Source organism: Phoca vitulina, unplaced genomic scaffold (assembly GCF_004348235.1).
Source record: "Phoca vitulina isolate PV1807 unplaced genomic scaffold, GSC_HSeal_1.0 scaffold29, whole genome shotgun sequence".
Taxonomy (NCBI): domain Eukaryota; kingdom Metazoa; phylum Chordata; class Mammalia; order Carnivora; family Phocidae; genus Phoca; species Phoca vitulina.
In genome coordinates this window covers 10,865,075-10,888,270 of record NW_022589732.1, presented here as the reverse complement: position 1 = coordinate 10,888,270, position 23,196 = coordinate 10,865,075, and positions in this window count along the sequence as shown.

The window sequence follows — 23,196 nt, the reverse complement described above, 5'->3', positions numbered from 1 at the left end:
AAGCTCCAGGACGAAGTTGGCAACTTACCTATCTTTGTACTTCATTGCTTTCAAGACTATGACACAGCATGAGTAAATCTCAATACATGGAGACGGGGGGAGAGAGAGAAAGAGTGAGAGAGAGAGAGAGACAAAGAGAGAGGGAGAGAGAGAGAGATGATTCTTTAAAACCCTCATAAAGTGGGTAAAATATTCCCTAGTTTTCCAATAAGGAAGTGAATCCTAGGAAGGTCAAGTCCTACGCCGGACAGTCCCACTGCTTGAGGGTGGTGGGAACAAGGATTGGGTTCAGACGGCCTGACTCCAGGGCCTAGGCACTCTCCCAGAGTGCTCTGTGGCTCCTAAGGGATAGCCTTTTGTGGACTTAGGACTCGTGGTCCGGCCAGGTTTCTCTGAAGGGGGCCGAGAGGGAGCCAGTGTGGTCAGCTGTGTGCCCTGGGGCAAACCGCTTCACCTCTCTGGTCCAGCTTCCTTAGAGGCAGAGCAGCAGTACCCATCTTGCATGGACGTCTTCCCAGGGCCTTACTTGGTTCATCTCAGACCCAGGCTTTGAAAAGTCTGCAGGGCCAGACTCCTGTGTGAGATTCCTGTTCGTAAACACACAGAGCAGAGCCGGCCAAGCCCAGACCCCATTTCCCCTCGTGGGAATCCACCTCTCCTCTCGTCCCCTGCCTGCTTTGGAAACAAGCAGGGTCTGGCCAGCCGCCTCCCTCCCTGCCCGGCCGCCTCTCTCTCTGCTAATGCACACGTGTTGTCACATTCGGGGATGTGGGCCCCAGGTACCCCGGAGGTTTCCACAGTCAGCCTGGGTCCTGGGTTATCTAGCTGGTGAGTGGGGAGAAGGTGCCAAACAGACACACACCCCCTTGCTAAGGCCGACCTGCCCCCGGGAGGCTCTGGCCCAGAAGGGAAGGAAGACACGGGGACAAGGCCTGGGAGGGTGTTTGACTGCAGTTCTCTACAGCAGGGGGTCTCGGGTCTGCCTCCTGAGGAGCTGTCTGTCCCACGTCCAGGCTCCCTGCACCCTCAGGCCTGGGCTGGCTTATTCCAGAAAGGAGGAGTGAGGAAGCATGGCCTCCTCCTTTGGTCGGTGGGCTCAGGCTGGGCAGGGATGGGAGGGCGCACTCATTCACACAATGAGCACTTGTGGAGCAGGCTGTGTGTGTTAGGCTGGGTGCTGGGCGCCAGGGCACAGGCATGGTCCCTGCCCACAAGCCGCTCCTGACTCTGTGGGTTAACTCTCACAGATGTTTAGGAAGGGAGCCCTATCGCAGCTCTGCATGCTCGTACCGCTCAGAAACAGACTCTGCACTTGGACTTGATTTTGGATCATGTTCCTTTCCTCCAGCTGCGATCTTATTTTATTCTCTGGGTGACCCTGGGAGGAAAGCAGGGCAGCGGAGAGTCCCCACCTGGTACTGGTTGACTGGAAACGCTGGAGTACTATGTTCAAAGAGAGCCTGATTTACATCTGAGCTCAGCATGATAGAGTGCTGTGATTGATTAGCGATGTCTGCAGCGGATGCTAGAAACCAGAGGGATAGTATCTGCGCCATGGAGAAATCATCCCTGTACCAAAGTATGCCCTCCTCAAGGGCATAGATCAACTCTTGTTCACGAATGTTCCCACAGCGCCTGGCACGTGCCTGGCACAAGGCTGATGCTCAACAACTATGCATTGCATATAAAAGAAGGAAGAGCAGTGAAAATGTGGTGACCCAGAGTGAGGGGTGGGACTTGTCCAAGGACATGTGGTGAGGGCCTGTCTTGTCAAACCCCATGCCCTCCCCACCCCCAAGGGGTGTATCTGTATCTCCATCTCAGGACAGTGATTAAAAGCCTCCATTCCCCATTCTTTTTTAAAAAAGATTTTATTTATTTATTTATTTATTTGAGAGTGAGAGAGAGCACAAGCAGGGGGAGCTGCAGGCAGAGGGAGAAGCAGGCTCCCCACTGAGCCGGGAAGCCTGACACAGGGCTCGATCCCAGGACCCCAGGATCACTACCTGAACTGAAGGCAGACACTTAACCGACTGAGCCACCCAGGCGCCCCTGCATTCCCCATTCTACACAGGACTTTGAAAGCCAAAGCTGCAGGTGACCCAGGCTGGGGGAGAATCTGGCTGGAAGAGAAGGTCGCTGTGCCCTACACTTTCAGGGAGGGCTGCTGGGATTGCACGTCGGGTCTGCTCTGGGCCAGAGAGAGACCAGAAACACAGAGTGGTTCTCTGCATGCAGAGAACTGAGAGGAAGGGGGGCCCATTCTCCTGGGGGTGTGTGTTGTGGGGAATCAGTCCCAGGATATACCATCTGCCCCTGGACAGGAAGGGGACAGACCTTCTCTGTTTTGTACAGACGGCCAAAAATATTTCAGATGGCATTCAGGCTTAGATCTGGCCAAAACAGTCCTAAAACAGACAGTTCAAGAATTTTTTAAAGAATCCTTCCTGGTGGCCAAGGGGTGGAGTGATCCCCATCCCCCAGCATTGTGCTAATGAGCATCTCTTGATGGGGTTCTTTATTCTTCTCAAAGTGCTCCCATGACCACTCTCTGAGTTAGAAGGAATCACAGAATGTTAATGCTGAAAGGATCCTTGGAGATCCTCAAACACTGAGACCCAGAGAGGGAAAGTGACTTGCTTGAGGTCACACAGAGAACTGGGCAGAGCTGGGCCAATTCCTGGCTGGGGCTCCCAGTCTTTCTTCACGTCTGTGACCAGGTGATGGTGCTGCAGGGTTCAGGTCTCTCTGGGAAGGTAGGAAGGGCTGGGAGCTGTGACAACAAGGGGGGGGTGGCGTGGTGCAGCTGGAGAGAGCCTTGGGGTCAGGTCCCAGCCCCACTCAAACGTTTAATCCCCAAGATAGTGGCCGGTGGCTGCCCCATCTGCCCCAGATCCTACCCATGCAGCCCACAAATGATTTCTCATTCATTCATTTATTTTCAAACATTTTTGGGGTTTGTTTTCCATCCTTTATGTTTACAAGGAGAACTATATAAACAATCTCAGAGAGAGGCCACCAGCTCTGAGCAGCTGCTTGGGTTAAGGGCTGAAGTCAATATTTTTGGGAAATGGGTCTTCCTCCCCGCCCCCTCCTCCCCCATCTGGACTGGAGGCCTTATGGTTTTAGTGGAACACTGGGCCAGGGCAGGGAGAACAAGGCAGGCAAGAGTGCTATGCTGTACACACCCTGGCTCCACTGGCCCGAGTCACCCAGTCCCCCATTTTGCTGATGGAGAAACTCCTAAGCCCAAGGTCACATGATAGGCCAGTAATTGGCAGAGCCAGATTCAAACCCAAGCAGTCGAGAGTTTAAATTCTTGCCCCTCTGCTAACGGGGCCTCCTCAAATGGAGGCAGGCTACAGGAAGGAGGGAGATGGGAGGTGAGGGGAGAGGGGTGGGGAGAGCAGGGTTGCTACTCCCTTCCAAGGAGGGGCCTGCAGGGTGGAAACCTACCCCCACCCGTGTTCCTGGGAAATACTGTGTGGTATGTATACACAGCGTGACACACACACACGGAAACACACAACCACCTTACAAGTATCCACACACGATCACGCACAGATACGGACCCCATGCAGCAGTGCAGGCCACAGCCCCGGGACATAGTCTTCACCTGGAGACTTGAAGCGGCTCCTAGACGCTGGCCCTAGCTCCCTGGCAGCCTCAGCCTGACTTCCTCCACTCTCCCCTGAGTCTGGGCAGGAAGCAGGACTCACATTATCATGGCCAAGAAGTGTCTCACTTGCCCTTTACTTTGGCAGTTCCTCCCTTTTTCTTCTTATGCAACTGCCCACCGGCCACGCGCAGGTGAGGAAACTGAGGCCAGACAGGGAAAGTGACTTCCCTGAGGCCACACGGTGGGGCTTCCTTTAGTCTATATTTCAACACTTCACTAGCTTGGGATCCTCCTTGGCCTTGATGAGAAGGATTAACAGAGACTCCCTGGAATTGGGGGTAAGCCAGGCCTGGAGAATGTTTGCTGAGTGAGGAAGTGAATGGATGGATGGGTGAGTGGATGGATGGGTGGGTGGATGGATGGGTGGGTGATGGCTGGGTGGGTGATGGCTGGGTAGGTGATGGGTGGGTGGATGAATGGGTGGATGGATGGATGGGTGGGTGATGGGTGGGTAGGTGATGGGTGGGTGGATGGATGGGTGGGTAGGTGGGTGGATGGATGGATGGGTGGGTATGGGATGGATGGATGGGTAGGTGATGGGTGAGTGGATGGATGGGTGGGTGGATGTGTGGATGGATGGGTGGATGGATGGATGGATGGATGGAGGTATGGATGGATGGATGGATGGATGGATGATGGCTGAAGTGAATGTGGAGTGAGTGAATGAAGGAAGGGAGGGAGGACTGAATGAATGATGAATAACACATCCAGATCCTCCAGGGTTTGCAATTCATTCACGTGGAAATAGCAGACACAAGAGCATACTCTGCCCTCATGGACTTGTATTTTCATGGGGAAATTTGATAATATTTTTTAAATGCAAAAATAGAAAAAGGACCCACTGAGGAACCACACTCTACAGCATCCTTGCTGCCCAAGAGCCAGACTTTTGGGAAGATTACCGGGTAGTCACCCCTGCCACCATGATGCTGACTTGGCATGGGGGGAGGGCACTGTCTTCCATCTGGCATCTGACCCAGGGATAGGCTCACCATCCCCTTTGCTTTCCTGTAGCATGGCTGAGAGGAGGTTCATGTAGACAAGATTTTACTATAGGCTTGAAGGTACTAATAGAGAAATAAACCCAGAGGCTGGCATGGACCTTCATTAGGGTTTCCAGGTTCCTGGCATTCGTGTCCATTTTGTCCTATTCTGGTATCGATGCAGACATCATTAGTTGATCCCTGAGCACAGGATCTTTCTCTGAACTGTGATCCAGGCAGCCACTAGCGGTCAGTGGATGCTGACGTGTAAATAATGCCTATTTGCCATCCTTTGGCTGAAGAATCTGGCCGTGGGGATGTTGCTGACATGTTTCAGCTCAGGAAGTCCTTGGAGAGGTCTCCCTGCCTGCTTTTGCTCCTGCTCAGCACGGGGGCTAATATGAGAACCAGACACCAGGCAGGGCTTGGCCAGAGGATGAGACAGGAGCCCCATTGTTGGAACTGGAGTGCCCAAGACTGACATAGCTGGGTCTAAACCCCAAACCCTCGACTCTCACAGTCCAGTGCCCAAGGTCATCCATGGGTGGTGGGGCCGGGAGAGGAAGCCAGCCCCCCACCTCTGATCCTTCCCAGGGCTCTACTCTGCCCTCTTAGCTCTGGATTTTAGCGAGAGAGTTCTGTTTATCAGTCTGGGGCCTCCTGACCTTCATTTGCTGGTGAGCCCTTTAGCCTGCCTCCTTGTTTCTGAAACCTGGTGTCTCTTCACAAAGAGATCTTGCAGTAGAAGGGGTTAGGAGGTGTGCAAAGCCATCTTGTGTCTCCCCAGCGGGGGCAGTACTGAAATACTGAGGGGAGAAGAGGCAATTTTTCAAGTGCCCAGCCCACCCGTCTTGATCCTTCAAGTCCTGAGTAGAGCATACTTCTGACGAAGCTGAAGCCTCTGAAATGATTCTGGGAGGGCCCTAAGAGAGCCGGCAAGGGCACATTTATTAGAGCCTGGACACAGCTGGGTCATGAAATAGTGGTACTGATTTATAAAACGGGGGTATGACGGGCTGCGTACTGGGGAAGTGGGCCGGTGGTTGGTCGATGCTGTGAATGGGGGGTTAAGGGCCACATGGGTGGGCAGAAGTTGTGGTGGGGTGGCTGGGTGCCGAGTGGGCTGGCCAGCAATCAGGGCTTGGAAGTGAACAGGCTTGGGAAAAGGTGGGTGGATGCAGCTGGAGATGACCTGGCTAGGGTGTTGTCTTGGGGTGGGCCAGACAAATACCCCAGGCTGCAAGTGAGTAGGGTAAGCACTGTGAGTCTGGATGGGGACAGGGAACATGTGTTCTGAGGGTTGGCGGGGCTGGGTATTAGCTGGGTGGGTTGATGGTGGCATGGCAGGTAAGGGTGGGCTGGCCAGGTGTGTGGGTGGCGAGGCCACCTGTTGGGAGGGGGTTGAGTACATAGACTGGGATCAGGCCTGGGAAGGCAGTTTTAGGCTGAAGATCTGGACTCTCCACTCCATCATCTCCTTGGCATTTGATATTTGGCAGCTACTGGGTCAAATGCCAGGCTCCCTTGCTGCCTGCTTCAACTGCAGACCAGCTTGCAGCCCTCTGGACTCCCCACCCGCCAATTAACCCACTCTGGTGCCGAGGGAGTGGACCCCGGGGCAGGATGGTGGCTATTCAGGGCAGTGGTCAGGGCCTAAGCTACTTGAACCAGGCCGGCGTGACCTCTGGATGCTTTCCAGGAACCTCTGGCAAGGGGCCTCCCCTCTCACATTGCACAGGCTCAGCTGTTTGGGGAGGACGCGGAGTCGGGGAGGACGCAGCAGGCGGCTTTCCGCAGGGAGGCTGTAATCATGACTCCCGCAGAGGAGCAGTGGGACTGAGGGCATGGGAAGAGAGGTGCCAGGGCGGGGGAGAGGCCCGGGCGGCCGCAGGGGAGACCCACAGACCTAAAAAGATCCACTCAGTGTAGATCTTTTGCCAGAGTTTGAATGTGAATCTGGGCTGACACAGGCTTTTGTACCATCCAGGAAGAAAGAACCAAATCAGCAGACCAGTTAGGAGGGAACGGGATGACAGAGGGACCCTTGAACCCCCTGAGAGTCCGGAGCCAGTTTGCATAAGTGCAGGAGAACAGGGGCCGTGTGGCCAGCCTGCTGACATCTAAACCCCACTTGGCTTTGTGACCTGAAGCAAGGCACTCAACGTCTCTGTTCCTTGTTCACTTCATCAGTGAAATGAGAATAATATGACGATACCTACCTCACGGGGTTGTGAGGTTTCAATGAATGAACGTCAGAGGTGCTGAACAGAGTGTCTGGCCAACGGCAACTCGCCATTATTGTTATTTTATTGGTAATGTTATGAAGGCAGACTCGCCAACCCCTTCTCATTGCCCGGCTGCCTACCTGGGCTTGTCTCCAGAGTCTCTCGTCTTTTCCTTCAAGGGGAGACCCAGGGACAGCCAAGGGCAGCTCTGGTGGCGCCCAGTCACGCCACTGCTGAGTTTTGCAAGGCAATAGAGGTGCATTCATTAATGTCCAGGCCCTCGTCTATATCAGGACCAACCCCACCAAGCCTAGTACCCACCCCAAATCAAGGAGCACTGGGGGAGAGGGGCAGGAAGAGAACAGTGCCCAGTGGAGGGCGCCCTTTCTGGTTTAGGGAAGGCTAAGGAAGAGAGGAGGCTCCTGCCAGGCCCCCGGCCCCAGGCGCACCCTGGGACAGGTGCGGAGACTGCAGGCCGCTGTGGACTGACTGCAGGGCAGATGACAGGCCAGTGGGTGGCCTCGTTGCTGGGCCCCCTCACCCTGCGAAGGCCTGGGCATCAGCTGTCCCGCCAGGAGTGGCTTCTGTGGAAGGGGCTGGCCGCCGGAGAGGAAGCCCAGAGCGTGCCAGCCTCCCCAAGGTCCAGGTCAGGGGCCAAGGCCAGCTCTCAGGCCACAGCTGCTCCGCTGGCCCGCCCCCCAGGAACTGTCAAGTGCACAGCCATCCCAGCTCGGGGCCAGGTGCTCACTCTGGAGTCCCACTCGACTTCCAGCCACTTCCTGCTTCTGGTCTCAGCGACTTTTCTGTCCTCAGCCGGGTCTCAGACACAGGACAGACCCGGGGTCTTAACGAGCTGACTTAGGGGCTTCTCCAAGGCTTGGGGAACAGGGGCATGCGTGGAGCAAGTGAAGCTCGTGGGGGGCGGCAGTGGGCAGCATCGCCCCCTCCCTATAACGGACTGTGGGACCCCGGACAAGAGAAGTCAAGTCTCTGTGCCTTCTTGCTCTTAGCTCTAACGTGATGGATGAGCTTCTTTCCCTGGGAGGCCCAGGAGGAGATGTTAGTGCTGTCTGAGAAAACTGAATCTAGGACTTAAAAAGGAGCTGATTACCAGAGCCATAAAACCACCACTGCAATTCCTTCTCTTGCGCACACCCAGGCCCCTCACGGCTAACACACGCGCAACCCGGGCCTCGGCACAGGGGGCCCGCTCTGTGGCCTGGCCCGGGGAGCCAGCCACCTGGGGCCTCTCCTCAGGTCTCGGGCATCTGAAAATCCCACTGAAGTGGCAAAATTGGAGGAGTCGAAGGCAAGGCAGACTGGCGCTAGCTGTGTGCGCAGGCACGCGCCGTTGTGTGTGCGTGCTTGCGTGGGCAGGTGTGTGTGTGTGTGGTGCTAAAGGCAGATCAGAGGGCTCTGGATTTCTCTGACGGTCCAGCACGGTTGGTAGCCCCTAACATTTGTGTAACAGTTGACTGTAACTGCCATCATTTCTGTTCCCCTTCGGGGTGGGATAACGAAGAGGAAGAAAAACAAAAATTTTTCTTGCAGTTTTCCCAAGAAGAGACAGGGGCCCAGAGAGGTTAGGTGACTTGTCAGAGGCCACTCACTGAATCAGAACTAAATCCAGGCCAGGAAGTTGGCCTGTTCCCAGCGGAGGCAGGGTCCAAAAGCATCTCGGGGTGTCCTCCTGCCCTGCCCTTCAGGGGACCCCCCGGAGGAGGGGCGTTGGCCAGCAGGCTCTGAGCAGCAACCGGCCTATGTGCTGGGCCCGCCGCGCAGGACCTCACGGGGCAGGAACACTCTGTGGGCCTTGGCCTCCCAGAGCAGGCTGCTTTCACGGAGCTACCATCAGTTTCTCACTCCAGGAGTCCTGCACTGACTTTCCAGAATGGGCCAAATGGACAGGAGGAGTGAGGGGCGGACAGCACCCCAGGGGGGCCTGCGAGGGCAGAGCTCTGCCGCAGGGCAGAGGAAGATGTGGGAGGCAGTGACCCAGCTGGTCCTGGCTGCTCTGTGGCTGTGGTCGTGTGCGGACCAGTGGGCCGTCCCTAGTCACCCTCGGCCAGGACTGGACCCCCTACCCCCTCCCAACCAGCTGAGGCCTGCTGCCGCCAGAGCGTCCAGGTCGTGAGATGCAGAACAACGGGGCCCCCTGAGCTTGCCTCATGCCAACGATTCACTGTCCAGGGGAGGAAATGGGGCCCAGAGATGGGAAGAGGCTTCCCCAGATCACCCTGCAGCTGTGGGAGAGCCAGGCTCCCCGATGAGCCCCTCTCCCTGTGTCACCCCCCACCACCCCTGCCCAGGGCTCTTTCTACTGCAGCATGCAGCCTGGGTCTGACCGGTGAGCTGGTCATTTAAGGGGATAGCTGGTATCCCCGGAAGCCAGGTCACCGTCCCCAGGGCAAAGCACCCAGAGGATCCTATCCCCTTCCTTCCGGAACAGAGGACACCCCCACAGGCCATTGTGCCGGGGAGGACAGAGCCTAGACCTTTAAGTCTGTGGCAGTTCGAGTCCAGGACAGCAGCCCAAGAGGTGACATGCACGCCCGTCTGCCACCTCCCTTGGCTGGGGCAGCCAAGGCTCCCCCAAGATGAAGGTCAAGGAGTGCCAAAGAGAGGGGGGCTTCCCGTCCTCCCAGCACTGCCAGGCAGACAAGCAATTTTAAAGTCGAACACACCCCAGGTCCCAGCTCTTTCATCCCTTTGCTGCTTTGTACGGTCCCGACCAGGGGGCCAAGGAGGGTGGGGGGGAGGCCAGAGCCTTGGCCAAGAGAGCCATGTGGACAGCCTCACAGGAGGCCCCTCCAGAGGCAGGAGAACTGCCGGGGCCTGCACTGGTGGGGGGCTATCAAGCCGTCTGGGCGCGGGCTCAGCACCGACCTCACTCAGCACGGGACGACCCAGAGCCTTCTTACCCAAAGGAAGCTGAGGAGGCGTGGGGACATGCAGGGGTCCCATGGGGAGTTGCTGGGAGGGATCCTTAGTCCCTTCTGGCATCAATCCCCTCCTCCGAGAAATTGCACCCAGGAGGAGGGAGTAACCCCAGGCACGAGAGGAGACCGAACTCGGAGTCCAGAGCTCACCTTCTCTCAACCCCCTTGCATGCCTCAGTGTCTCTCTGGAAACAGAGCCACTTTTTCTTGTCATTCCCCTGGCTGAGAGACTGCAGGTTCTGGAAACGATTCATTCCAGGCCCTGGAGACTGCCCCCCCCCCCCCCCGCCCCCAACCACACCGCAGACACACGATCTTCGCTTAGCGCCTCCGACTTGCCAAGCTCCTGCCCCCTCCCCAGCCTTCACGCGTGTTGCCCTCCCGACGCAGCACTCCACCCTCTTCGCCCGGGTGTCCCTGAAGGACGAGAGCAGTGGAGAGACAGGCCAGGATGAGTCCTGGGCTCCCACGTGAGGTGGGAGAGATGGGGAAGAAGCAGCAAAGGAGGAGAGAAGGAAGAGAGCCAGGAGAGCAGGTCCCAGGAGCTAGGGAAGAGGGTCACAGACTAACTGGGGGGTCAGTGGCAGAGTACGGACCTGAACCCAGACCCCGGGTTTGAGTCCAGCACCCTGTTCTCTATGTCCACTACCCTAGGCCTGAAGATGATGCCCGTGGAGGGCCTCGGGAACATGCAGGGATGAAGCATCTCTCTGTGCCCATCATCTCTGAGCCACAACCCAGGGTCAAACCCCAGTGCCTCCCCACCTTGGCTATGAGGCCGTCCTGCTCACCCACCTGATGGGACCCCTCCCTCGTCTGAGCCTTCGCCCGTCCCAGGTCCTCTGTCCCTCTCCTCCCCAGCCCAGGGCCCCCACCAGGCCTGGCACAGGGGAGCTGCAAAGTCAGCAGTTGCTGGCCAGAAGGAAAAGACCTGTGCGGCCCAGCTGAGCTGTTCTGCCCCCGAGCACAACTGTTCTAGACCTCCAGACACGTCTATGGAATGAAAGAACCAAAGCAGCCTTTGCAAGTAGAGCCTGTCTCTCCAGGGCCCTCAGAGCCTAGGAAGGTCCACCCTTCCTATTCCTGGCCTGTCACTCCTACCTCACCTTCCCTGAGGATCTCCTATGAGGGGACACAGCCTTTGTGCCACAGGGAGAAAGAAGGAAGGTCTCCGGCTGTTGAGCGTTCTCACCAGGGCGTCGATGGCTGACATCCGCTGCTCCTGGGAGCCCCACCGGATGTTGGGCTGAGGAAGGGGGAGGGAGCGAGAGCCTGTGGCCTGTGAGGAAAGCTCCGAGGTGGAGGGGTGAGTGAGGAGGCAGCGGTCAGAGGCTGACATGGTGGCTCCAGGGCCTTCCCACTTTCAGGCCCAGAGGCCTGTGGGCTCTGGCTGACCAGAGCCCTGAGCAGTGTCCCCCCAGTGGCCCTATGATTCCCGACCCCCAACCCCCACCCTCCCACCACCACTAGCTCTTGGAGTCCTTGGCTCAGCCGGCAAGGTCCGGTTGTAGGGCAGGGACATGGAGCCCAGCACCTTTCCTCCCTGGGTAAACAGATGACTTAACGGCTTAGGGGGAGAAAAATAAATAGCCCTGGGGCCAGAGCTGGTCTCTGGCACAGGGAGCTCACTTTTCCTTCAAGAAGCAGCCTCTCCCTGTCCAGGAAGCCCTGGGACACTTGGCATCCCCTCCCCAGCCACCCACCAGCTGGGGGAGGGCCTGGTTTGGCTTCCTACCATTTCCCCTCCTCCAAATTCCAACCACAAGGAAAAGGGGCACCTCCCAGCTTCCCATCTTCTCAGTGAAAATTGTCTCATATGCAAATGATATTGGGGGAAAGAAGGGAACAAGGGCATGTCGGGACTGGTCCTAAGAAATCACTGGGGGTGCTCATGGGCCAGAAGAGGGTATGAGCCCAGCAGTACCACCAGCTCACTGGGTGAGCCTGGGCCAGTGACATGATCTCGCTGTGTCTCGGCTGCCCAGAGAAGGGGACAGTGAGAGTGCTCACCCCACAGCGTTGCTGTCAGGGCTAAATGAGACACTGGTGCAAGGCGTAGACCGGCATATACAGCGAGTGCTCAACTCAAGTCAGCTAGTGTTGTTATTTTATTATTGTTCATGCCACACAGCTGCTGCCCTTGGGGTCTGGCTCCTACTCTAAGAGGCCGCATTGCCCCCACTTCACACACCAGGGTGGGGGGGACTGCAGTCCCGAGGCTGCACCCCCCATCCCCAGCTTGGGCCAAATTACCCTGAATCTCTGCATTAAATACACCCTCTCCTCTCCAACATAAGCATCAGCCTCCACCCAGATGTCTGCTCTCCGCTGACACCCAGCATCGAGCTTTGCAAACATCTGGATGGTGTGTCTTGGCTCTCTGCAAAGTCCAGATGTTCGGGCAGCGTGTGGACTCCCCTTTCCGGCCTGCCCCAGGAGTGGGGTGGGGGCTCCACACGTTGTGGTGAACATGTGGGATTGTGGCAAAGCCCAGCCCCCGCCTTCCCTGGGCCTCCTCACCAGGGGCGGCACGGGGGAGGGAGGGGAAGTGGGACAGAGAGAGCCCTTCACTCCAGGGCGCTGCCTGTCACGGGCTGAGCCTGGCACTGCTGGGCTCTGCTGAACGGGAGGGCCAGAGGGCCCCCTTGCCTGGAGGAAGGCCAGGAGGGGCACTCAGGGCCGGTAGGGGTGGGACTCTGCGGATCTGAAGCCCGGGGACTGGCAGTCAGGAGACCTGGCTTCTAGCCCTGTGCGGTAGCTGTGTGACCTTGGGCAAGTCACTCTCCCTCTCTTGGCCTCGGTTCTGCATTTGAACAGTGATGGGCTGGGTGAGACCAGTGGTTATTCAATCCGACCAGCATCAGAACACCCAGAAAGCCTATGAGAGGTCAGCCCTCCTACCAAGGTCACCTCTACCCTGAGATTTGATTTCACCAGGTCTGGGGTGGGAATGGGGCCTGGGAATTTTTAATTTTAAGGTGTGCCTCCAGGTATGGGAGCCGCTGGCCCAGATGGTGTGTAAGAACCTGTTGACCTTCTGGTGGCCTCTGTGTGATATCCCTTGGTCGCGGTTCTCACAGTCGCTCCGGAAGGCTGACATCAGCCTGATCTGGCCCCAGACAAGCACAGTTGAGCTAACAGTTCAGGCAGAGCCCGCAGGACGTGCATGTGTGAGAAGAGTGGCGCTGAGTGGGGCTGAGTGTGTGGCGGTCAAGGGGGACGCCCTTCTCTGCATGTGTGGGGAGCGTGAACATGTCGATCTGTGCGTGCTGTTGGAGTATGTGCATGAGTATGTGTGAGCATGTGTGTCTCTGAGAACACATGTCATCACAGTGAGCGTGCGTGTGTGTGTGTGTCCATTCGGCACCACTTGCTCTCCTATCACCCTCTGAGAAGCTGCTGGGGAGGGACAGATGCTGAAATGGCCCAGGACAGATGCTGAAATGGCCCAGGAAGGCCCTCTTGCCCCCACTCTTCCCTCCCTCTGTGTAATGGAGGGGACACTTGTGCCCTCGGGGAGTGGCAGGGCTGGGCTCTGGCCCAGACACACTGCGGGGAGTGGCTGGGGAGGGCTGGGCTGGGTCACATGAGCCCGGAAACTCAGCTCACCCCCTCTGAGGTCTTGAGAAAGCTGGAGCCTTGGGGACTCCAGGCAACAGGTCACAGAGATCCTCCCTCCTACGAGACTTTTAGAACTTGTGGGTGGCCTTGAGCCTGGGCAGAAGTCCCAAGGACCCTTCGATCCTGCCGATTTTCCTCCAGCCACCTCTGAGGGTCTAGGAGGTTGAGAGACTGGGCAGAGGGGAAGGCACCCTGGTCACTGTCCAGGTTGCTGTCTGTAGGTAGCCTGCCCGAGGGCCCACGTGCTCTTTCTTTTCCTCAAAATGAGCCCGTCTCCTCCAGCTGCATACGCACACGCACACACATGCACACACACTTCCACGGGGAGTGGGGGCAGGCCCAGGATCTCCTGGCTTCAGACCCCATCTCAGCCCCTGGCTGGGGAGTCCTTCGGCCGCCTCCTGCCAGGGCTCGCATGAAGCCCCCACCTGACAAGGCACGAAGGCTCTGAGTCTGGAGGCCAGGTCTCGGCTCCCGGCACAGCCTTGGCGTTGCTGGGGGACCCTGGGTGAGAGCAAGGCCAGGTTCAGATGTAGGCAGACCCCAGCCTCCTTCAGGGAGATTAAGCAATAGGAAAAACAATTAGGATCTTACTTTATACGTAATGACTAATCTGACCTTCGCTAGGACCCCGAGGTCGATACTATTATGACCTGATTTTGCGGGAAGCCACTGAGGCCAGAGATAGGAAACAGCTTGTCCAAGGTCACAAAGGGAGTCAGTGTTGGAAACAGGACACAGAGCCTTAACTGCTGAATCAGGTCGCTCAACGCACCTTTTCCACTCCTGGGCGCCAGCAACGTGCCAGGCGCTGTGCTGGGCACTTTCCATCCGTTCACTGATTTTGTGGGGTCCTGCTTCTTTAAGGACCAAAGCTGGAGGAAGAGGAAGCAGGAGAGGGCATGACACGTGGTTTGGGAAGAGAGCCGCAGAAAGCTAAGGAGGGTCACTCGGGGTATGGTAGCACTGGCAAACTTTGTTTTATTTTTAATTATTTTTATTTTTTTTAAAGATTTTATTTATTTATTTGACAGAGAGAGACACAGCGAGAGAGGGAACACAAGCAGGGGGAGTGGGAGAGCGAGAAGCAGCCTCCTGGCCGAGCAGGGAGCCCGATGCGGGGCTCGATCCCATGACCCTGGGATCATAACCTGAGCCGAAGGCAGACGCTTAACGACTGAGCCCCCCAGGCGCCTGCAAACTTTGTCTTAAAGAGCTGAACAGTAACTATTGTAGGTGATCTTTGTCACAACTGCTCAATTTTGTCCCTGCAGGGCCAAAGCAGCCAGAGACAAAGTGCAAGCGAATGATTGTGGCTTTGAGCCAATAAGATATTATTTATGGAAGAGGAAATTTGAATATCATATCATTTTCACATGTACCAAAATATTCTTCTTTTGATTTTTTTCCTCACCATTTAAAAATGTAAAAAGCCTTCTTAATTTGTGGGCTGTTACAAAAACAGGAGGGCTGGATTTGGCCCAAGGGCTGTCATTTGCCAACTCCCAGAAGGGCTCAGCTCCCACTATGCTTTGCCTCTGGGCTGGCCCCTGCAATTCTCCCGCCTTTCTGGGCTGCTGCACCCTGACATCATGCTGACCCCGAGTTCTGAAGGAGAGTCGGACAATGGCCAGTCCTGACCCAGTGCTGGGATACAGATCTAAGCCAAGAACTCCCTTAGGGGTCTATGTTTTCAGCACCACCATTTCCTGGCTCGGTGACGTTGAGCAAGTTTCTTAACCTCTGAATTAGCTGGGATTCCCTTCAGGTGCAAAGGGGAGAACTTCAACTCAATTGCTTAAGCTAGTAGGGAGATTTCCTGGCTACTGTATGGAAACGTCTAGAAGTAGATCTCATAGTTTCAGGTACAGTTAGATCCAGGTGCTCAGATGACATTGTCTGGAGTCTCTCTTTCCACCTCTTGGCTCTGTGTTTCCAAGTTGGCTTCAAGCTCCATTATGGTCTTTCTAAGGGGTGGCAGACGTGGCCATCAGCAGCTGAAGACTTTCTGTTTAGCAACCCTAGTTGAGAGCAAACTCCACTTCCCCAAGCACTTAGTAAATTTCCAGAAGATGCTCATAGGCTCTCGTTGGCCAGGTTTGGGTCATGGAACCCCAGCTGAATTAATCACCATGTCCAGGGAAAATGGAGTGTCTGGTTCACCACTGGAGCTGTGGGGCAGGGTCAGCCCCCACTGGGTCAGCACACGCTGGGGGTGGAGGAGGGGTGGCTCCCCAAAGGAAAAACCAGAAGGAGGGCGAGTGGAGGCTGTAGGTAAGAACAGCAGCTGCCTGCCATAAAATCGGGAGGTCTGCATTCTCTTCTGTAAAAGGGGTAATGGTTGTACCTCACAGCCAGTTGGCAGGGGGTAACGTGCACTCTGTCAGCCCCAAGCCACTGTAAAAAGGAAAGAGGAAAATTTGGGGCATCCGGTGGGTCTTTCATTTGGGGGACCTCTGATAGTCACACCACAACCTCCTATTAAAAGAAAGTCCCACAGAATATAAGATGGCACAGCTGCTATGGAAAACAATATGGAGGTTCCTCAAAAAATTAAAAATAGAACGACCACATGATCCAGCAATTCCACTTCTGGGTATATACCCCAAAGAAATGAGAGCAGACTCAGATATGAGTACACCTGTCTTCCCAGCAGCACTAATCACAATGGCCAAAAGGCGGAAGCAACTCAAGTGCCCATTGATGAACAAATAAATAGACAAACAAAACGTGGTATAGTCAGTGGACTATTATGCAGCCTTAAAAAGGAAGGAGTTCATGACACACGCAACAACATGGATGAACCTCGAGGACTTATCATGCCAAGGGAAAGTAAGCCAGTCATGAAAAGGACTCATATTGTGTGTTTTCACGTAGATGCGGTACCTGGAATAGTCAGATTCAGAGAGACAGGAAGGAGAAGGGTGATCGTCAGGGGCTGGGAGGACGGGGCACAGAAATCAGTGGGTCATAGCTACGCGGTTTCAGTTTGGGATGACGACAAGTTCTCGCTGATGGTTGCACAACAGTGTGATTGTACTTAATGCCACCGAGCCATACATCTAAAAATGGTTAACGTGGTAAATTTCATGTATGTTTTACCATAATTTTTTTTTAAAAATTTTAAGAAGAAAGTCTCACAGAGGCCAATTCCTCATTCAAGGATAATTAACTCAAAACTCCTTTCAGAAGCAATGGAAAATGCGGGGGCAGGGTGAGGGTGTCATTGGGGCAAACTCCTCCCCGAAGCCCTCAAACCATGCCAGGTCAACGCTGGGGGCCCCTGTCCCCGCAGACTAGTGGATGGGAACTCTGCCTCTGTGGGCCAGTGGGTGGCTGAGAGGCTGTGGCCTGTTTCTGTGACCCTGGCTGAACGCCCCTTCCCTCTACACAGACACAGGACAAAGCAGTTGCTTCCAGCACCGCCACGTGCCCACCTGAGAGTGGGGGTCCTGCCTCCTGCACCCCGACACACCAGGCCCTCGAGGGCCTCTTGCCTGGGAGGACGCCAGAGGTTCAGGGGGCTGCCTGGGGCTGCGCACCGTCGGTTGGTGGCAGAGCCGGGCCTGGACACTGTGTCGCCTCCTGAGAGCTGTACGGACGCTGTGCTGGGTGGCGGCCATCTGTCCCCACACTGTGACCCTACTGACCTTGAAAACTGCACCTCGGCTAAGGTCACTCCTGGTGCACAACTTGAACGGCTCTTAGAATAAAATTCAAACTCCGAATCACCCCCAGGGGTCAGTAGGCTTGGCCCTCGGTGTCTCCAGCCTCATCTCCTGGGTCCCTTGGCGGGCAGGGTTGCCTGCCACGTGACCCCCTGCAGGCCTCGGCCTGCTGGCTCCTCCTCTGGGAAGGTCCCTCTCCCGGCTGTCCGTGGGGCCTGCTCTATGCCCCGCTCCAGGCCCCCACTCAAATCCCATTGCCCCCACGGGTACCTGATCTAAAGTGGCCTTTCTCAGTGGTTCCCTGGCTCTCCTCAGGTCATTTCCTCCCCAGCACTCACCAGCTCAGCTTCCTTCAGGGGGGAGGAGAGGGACCCTTGCATCATGCCGGCTACGTGGGACCCACTGAGCTCTGGCTTCCCCAGCAACTGCCTGGCGGGGGTGGGGGGGGGGCAGCCATCCAGTCCCGAATGACACCGCACTTACATGGTGGGCGGGGAGGGACCAGCGCAAACACTGTCTGTTCTTTCTCCCCACGTGGTGGCTTGTTCGGGACGCAGTGGCTCCGTGGGAACTTTCTAGGGACAGTCCACAGAACTGAACAAGTGGCTGCATTCTCCAAGAAGCTGAGGCCAGCATGGTGACATGTCATCTTGGTTTTGCTTTCCTTCCACCCTGCTCTACTTCCCTCCCCTCACTCTTGCTTCCTGGGGTTGCATCCACCATTAAAGCATTAGCACACAAGCTTTGCTGCAGGCTCTGTTCTCTGGGGAACTCAAGCTAAAAAGCGTTGACTTTGGTTAAAACCAACACAACACCTAGCAAAAATAAGTGCTGGAGAAGGATGGATGGACAGATGGATGGATGGATGGAAGCCTTCACTAATAGAACACAGCAAGGAACTGCCTCTAGAGATGCAAACGTAGATACCTATGTATTCAAGCTAAAAACATTGGTGCAGAAAGCCAGGGAAGCACCGCCCCACATATATGCCCCCCTCCCCGTTCCCCTTCCCTATACTAAAAACACACACTCGGATACTCCTGACCTGTGTATAGCTCGGTCTCTTCCAGATCAAGCCTCTTATGAGCGAACCAAGAGATGGGAAAGAGGTCTGTGACACGGATGAAAACTCGCCAGTGGCTAGATAATCCTCCTGAAAAATGAGAGCAGGGTGAACACACGTGCTCTTGCATACCAAAAGCTGCTCTAAGCACTGTGTGTATAAACTCACAGGATCCTCACAGCCCCATGTGAGCTGGATACTATTACTCCTTGCCTCTTCTAACAAATGAGGTAACTGAGACACAGAGAGGTCATATAGCTTTCCCAAGTCACCCAGCCAGTAAGAGGCGGAGAGGGGGTTTGAACCCGGGCCCTCTGCCCCTAGCTGCTGTGCTCCTACACACGCTCCTATAGAGAGTGTAGACAATGTTGGTTGGGATCTGGTTTTCCCGTCATCCCAGCCTGGGCTGCCACCGAGTAAGCCAGGCAGCCACGAATGACCTCTCTTCCAGGTGACTCTCGCATATCCATGTAACAGCTGGCTTAAAGGGAAGACCCACCCCAAAGAGCCACCCCCAGCAAGACCTGAAGGATTCCCTCTTCTCTGCTTGGGTCTGTCAGAGGAGGAAGGAGGAAGGGGCAGCTTTAGTCTGAATGAAGATTTATGAGTCTCCATCTGCAGACTTCTCCATTCTCCAGATAGAGGGCCCCTGGGGATCCCGTCTCAGAGGAAGGGAAGCAGAGCGAAGAGAAAAAGCAAGGAGTGATGAAGAGAGGCTAAGAGTGTGAGGTGGCCTCACCCCTTCCCTGCCAAGCCAGTGTGAGGAAACCCATGTCCATGTGGCTGGCTCCTTGTCATTCAGGTGACCACTCAAATGTCACTTCCCTAGAGAAGCCTTCCCTCATCACTGTCTAAAGCAGTCCTCTCACGCCACCCTGCCCAGGACCCTCTGTAATTGTCTACACTGTACCCAAACTTCTTGGACACTGTCTTACCTATTTGTCTGCCTGTTTCTTCTCTGTTTCCTGAACTATAACTCATGCTCCATGAGAATAAGGACCTCGGTCTCAGCTCTACCCCAGCACCTACCGCGGTGCCTAGCCCACTGTAAGTGCTTAATAAATATTTGTTAAATGAATGATTGGAATGTCAACAAGTGCTTGTTTAATTAAGTCTCAGGCAAAAGAAACCAACAGTAGAACAACCTTCCCAATTTACAGAATAATAAAAAGTGGGGATCAGTGTATTTTGTTTACCATTCCTATTTGATCTGGGTGATGCTATACTTTTTTTTCTTCTTCACATAAACTCAGGAGATGGGATTCTAGGAACTTAGGTGGATCATAAACAGGCTAGGTTATACAGCTGAATAGGCTGTGCACTGCACAACTCTGGGGAGTGCCATCCACAGTGGAGTCTTGGGGAAGATCAGCCCTGATACCTATATGGGAAGGAGAAGATGATAGGGAGTGAGAGAGAGAGAGATGATTCTGTTCGTGGAGAAAAGGATCAAAACAGACCTGGACGAGCATCCACATTAACTGCACTTTCTTTCATTTTACAAATAAGGAAAATGAGCCCCTGAAAAGTGAGATAACTTTACAAAGCAGAGAAGGAACAAAGCCAGCCAGAGTTCCACAAGGTGCCAATAACATCACTATCGTCATGTCTCTTACTGTGTATTTCATCACCCTGTAGGGCGTAAAGGAGACCGTTCACTCCTTGGAGAGAGAGCAGTGTCCTGCTCCAAAGCTGAAGTTGAGAACTTAAGGTCCTCAAAGGCAGCATGCAGATCTCCAATGGAATAAGCCACAAGCGGTCAAACACCATGTCTGTCTAGTCCACCACCACCACCCCCCACCCCTGCCCAAGCTCAAGGCTGGTATGCACGATCAAATGATACCACCCTTTACTGAACACTAACTACCTGCCAGGTGCTGTTTCAAGCACTTTACACATATTAACTTACTGAATCCTCTCAACACTCTTATGAAGCAGGTTTTATTACTGTCCTCATTTTATAAATGGGGAAACTGAGGCACTGAGCAATTAAGTAACTCACACATGGCACACAGCTAGTAATGAGTAAATGAGTGAACAAACAAGCCTGTTATGTCATCATTGAGTCCTCCTAAAATGTCCCACCCGGGACCTCAGAGAGCGCAGGGTCTGCCCTCAAGGGAGCAAAGGGTTCTTCTCCCTGCAGGAATCAGCATGTGCAATGGTCTGGAGGGGAGTCTTGAGAGTGTCCAAAGATGGGATGGGACTGGAAGGGCTTGGTGGGGCCAAGAATGGAGTAGGCCTGTGGAGGAAGTGTATTTTGTTTGCCATTCAGAGGTGCTAAGTGGAAGGTGGTAGGGGCCCTCATCTACACACTCACACACACGCAGTGTCTCCAGCTGACAGGAAGAGGAAATGCCTTGCATTTTCCAGCCGCTTGTCCCCAGGCCAAACCTAAATGCCAGCCCTAAAATAAAAATAGAGCCTGGAAGCAGAGCTATGCTAACAGCTCCCTCCTGTCTCTGTCACCCTCCTCCCCTCATCCCCTCAGGTTTATTTTTGAATGAGGACACTTCATGAAAGTAACTTGATGCTGGAGAAATCTGAGCCCTTCTCTTTCATGTTTCCTTCCATTCAGGTTTCTGGAGGGGGAAGAGAAGGAAGGAGGGAAGCATGACTGCCTTTGGTTTAGGAGGAAAACAAAGGGGATGCATACAGGCCCTTTCTGCGTGATTCAGTGACCTGGTTGGCACTGAGGATTTGTCAAGCTGACCAACCATGCCAAGCACAGCACAGGAATTAGCGTCAAATATACCATCCCCGCCCTCAAGGCACTTGCAGTCGCCATGAGGCATGGCCAAAACACAGGAAAGAAGAGCGTACTGCCCAGGGCTAACTCCAGGGACCTCAAATCAGTCCTAAAAGGCCACCCCTTTGAGCTTGTCCAGAACTTACCAGGGCAAATAAAAGCCAAGGATGAATACCTTCTTACTATGTGTGACTGGAAACAAGGAAAGGAAATCCACTCTTGCTATTCTTCTTTAACATTGCACTGGGGTTGAAGCCAATGCAATAAGGCAAGAAAAATAAATAAAAAGCATCTCAATAGAAAGGAAGAAGCAAAACCGTCTTTATTTGCTGGTAACATGATCACCCACGCAGAAAAACCTATAGCACCTACAAAAAAGTTACTAGAATAAGTGATTTAGAAAATTGTAGAATGCAAGATCAATATTCAAAAATTAGTTGTATTTCTATATACTAGCAATGAGTAATCAGAAATTGGAATTTAAAATACTGCCATTTACAATAGCATGAAAAAATATGAAATTCTTAGGGATAAATGAAAGATGTGTAAGACCTGCACACTGAAAACTATGAAGCATTGCTGAGAGAAATTAACCAAAAGAACCAAATAAATGTGGAGACAAGCCATATTCATGGATTAGAAGATTCAATATTGTAAGAATGCCAATTTTCTGCCAAACTGATGTATAGATTCAATGGAATCCCAATAAAAATCCCAGCAGGCTTTTGGGAGAAATTGACAAACTGACTCTAAAATTTTATGGAAATGTAAAACATCTAGAACAGTCAAAATAACTTTGAAAAAGAACAAAACTGAAAGCCTTACTCTATCTGATTTTATGGCTAATTAGAAGACTACAGTAATCAAGACAGTATGGTATTGGTATAAAGATCAATGAAAATAATAGTCCAAAATAGGTTCACATATATATGGTCAATTGGTAAAGGATAATCTTTTCAACACATAGTGCTGGAGCAATCAGATACCCATATACAAAAACAAAAACAACAACAACAAAAAAAACAACTCTGATTTGTAATTTGCACAATTTACAAAAATTAACTCAAAGGACCATAAAGCTAAATGTAGGAGCTAAACTTATAAAACTTCTAGAAAAAAAACACAGGAGAAATCCTAGTGACTTCAGGTTTATCAAAGACTTCATAAATAGGATACAAAAAGTACAAGCTATAAAAGAAAAAATAAATAAATTGAGCTTCATCAAAATTGTAAATGTTTGCTCTTCAAAAGATGTGGTTATGAAAATGAAAAGGTAAGTCACACACTGGGAAAACCATTTTCAACACATTTATCCAACAAAGGCCTGGTATCTAGACTGTACAAAGAACTCTTATAATTCAATAAGAAGACAACATATAACCCAATTTTTAATTTTTTTTTGCTTTCTTTTTTTTATTATGTTATGTTAGTCACCATACAGTACATCATTAGTTTTTGATGTAGTGTTCCATGATTACTGTTTGTGTATAATGGCAAAAGATTTGAACAGACACTTCACCAATGATTTGGATAACAAAGAAGCACATGAATAAATGCTCAACATCATTAGTCATTAGGGAAATGAAAAAAAAAGCACAATGAGATACCATACTCACCCACTCTGATGGCTAAAAATGATTTCAAAAGACTAACCACACCAAATGTTGTCCAGGATGTGGAGCAACTGGAATGCTCATCCACTGCTGATAGGAATGCAAAATGGTGCAACAATTTTAGAAAACAGTTTGGCAGTTTCTTTCCACCGCTAGGTATTTACCCAAGAGAGGCAAAAGCATATGTCCACACAGGTATGTATTCATGAATGTTCATAGCAGCTTTATTTGTAATAGCCAAAAATCAGGAACAACTCAAACGTCTATCAACAGATAAATGGATGTACAAATGGTGGTATATCCACACAATGGAATACTACTCAGCAATAAAAAGTAATAAACTATTGATACACACTATAGCATGGATGAATATCAAAATAATCTGGTTGAGTGAAAGAAACTGGACCCCCCCCACAAGAAAAGTACATACTGTATGGTTCTACTAATAATATAAGATTCTAGAAAATACAAATAAATCTATAGGATCAGAAAGCAGATCAATTTTGAGGGCAGTGGCTATGTTCATCATCTTGATTGTGGTGATCATTTCACAGTGTATACAAACATCAAAATTTATCAAATTGGACACTATAAATATATAGTGTGTAGTGCATCGCCTGTCAGTTATAGCTCCATAAAGCTATAATAAGCAAAGG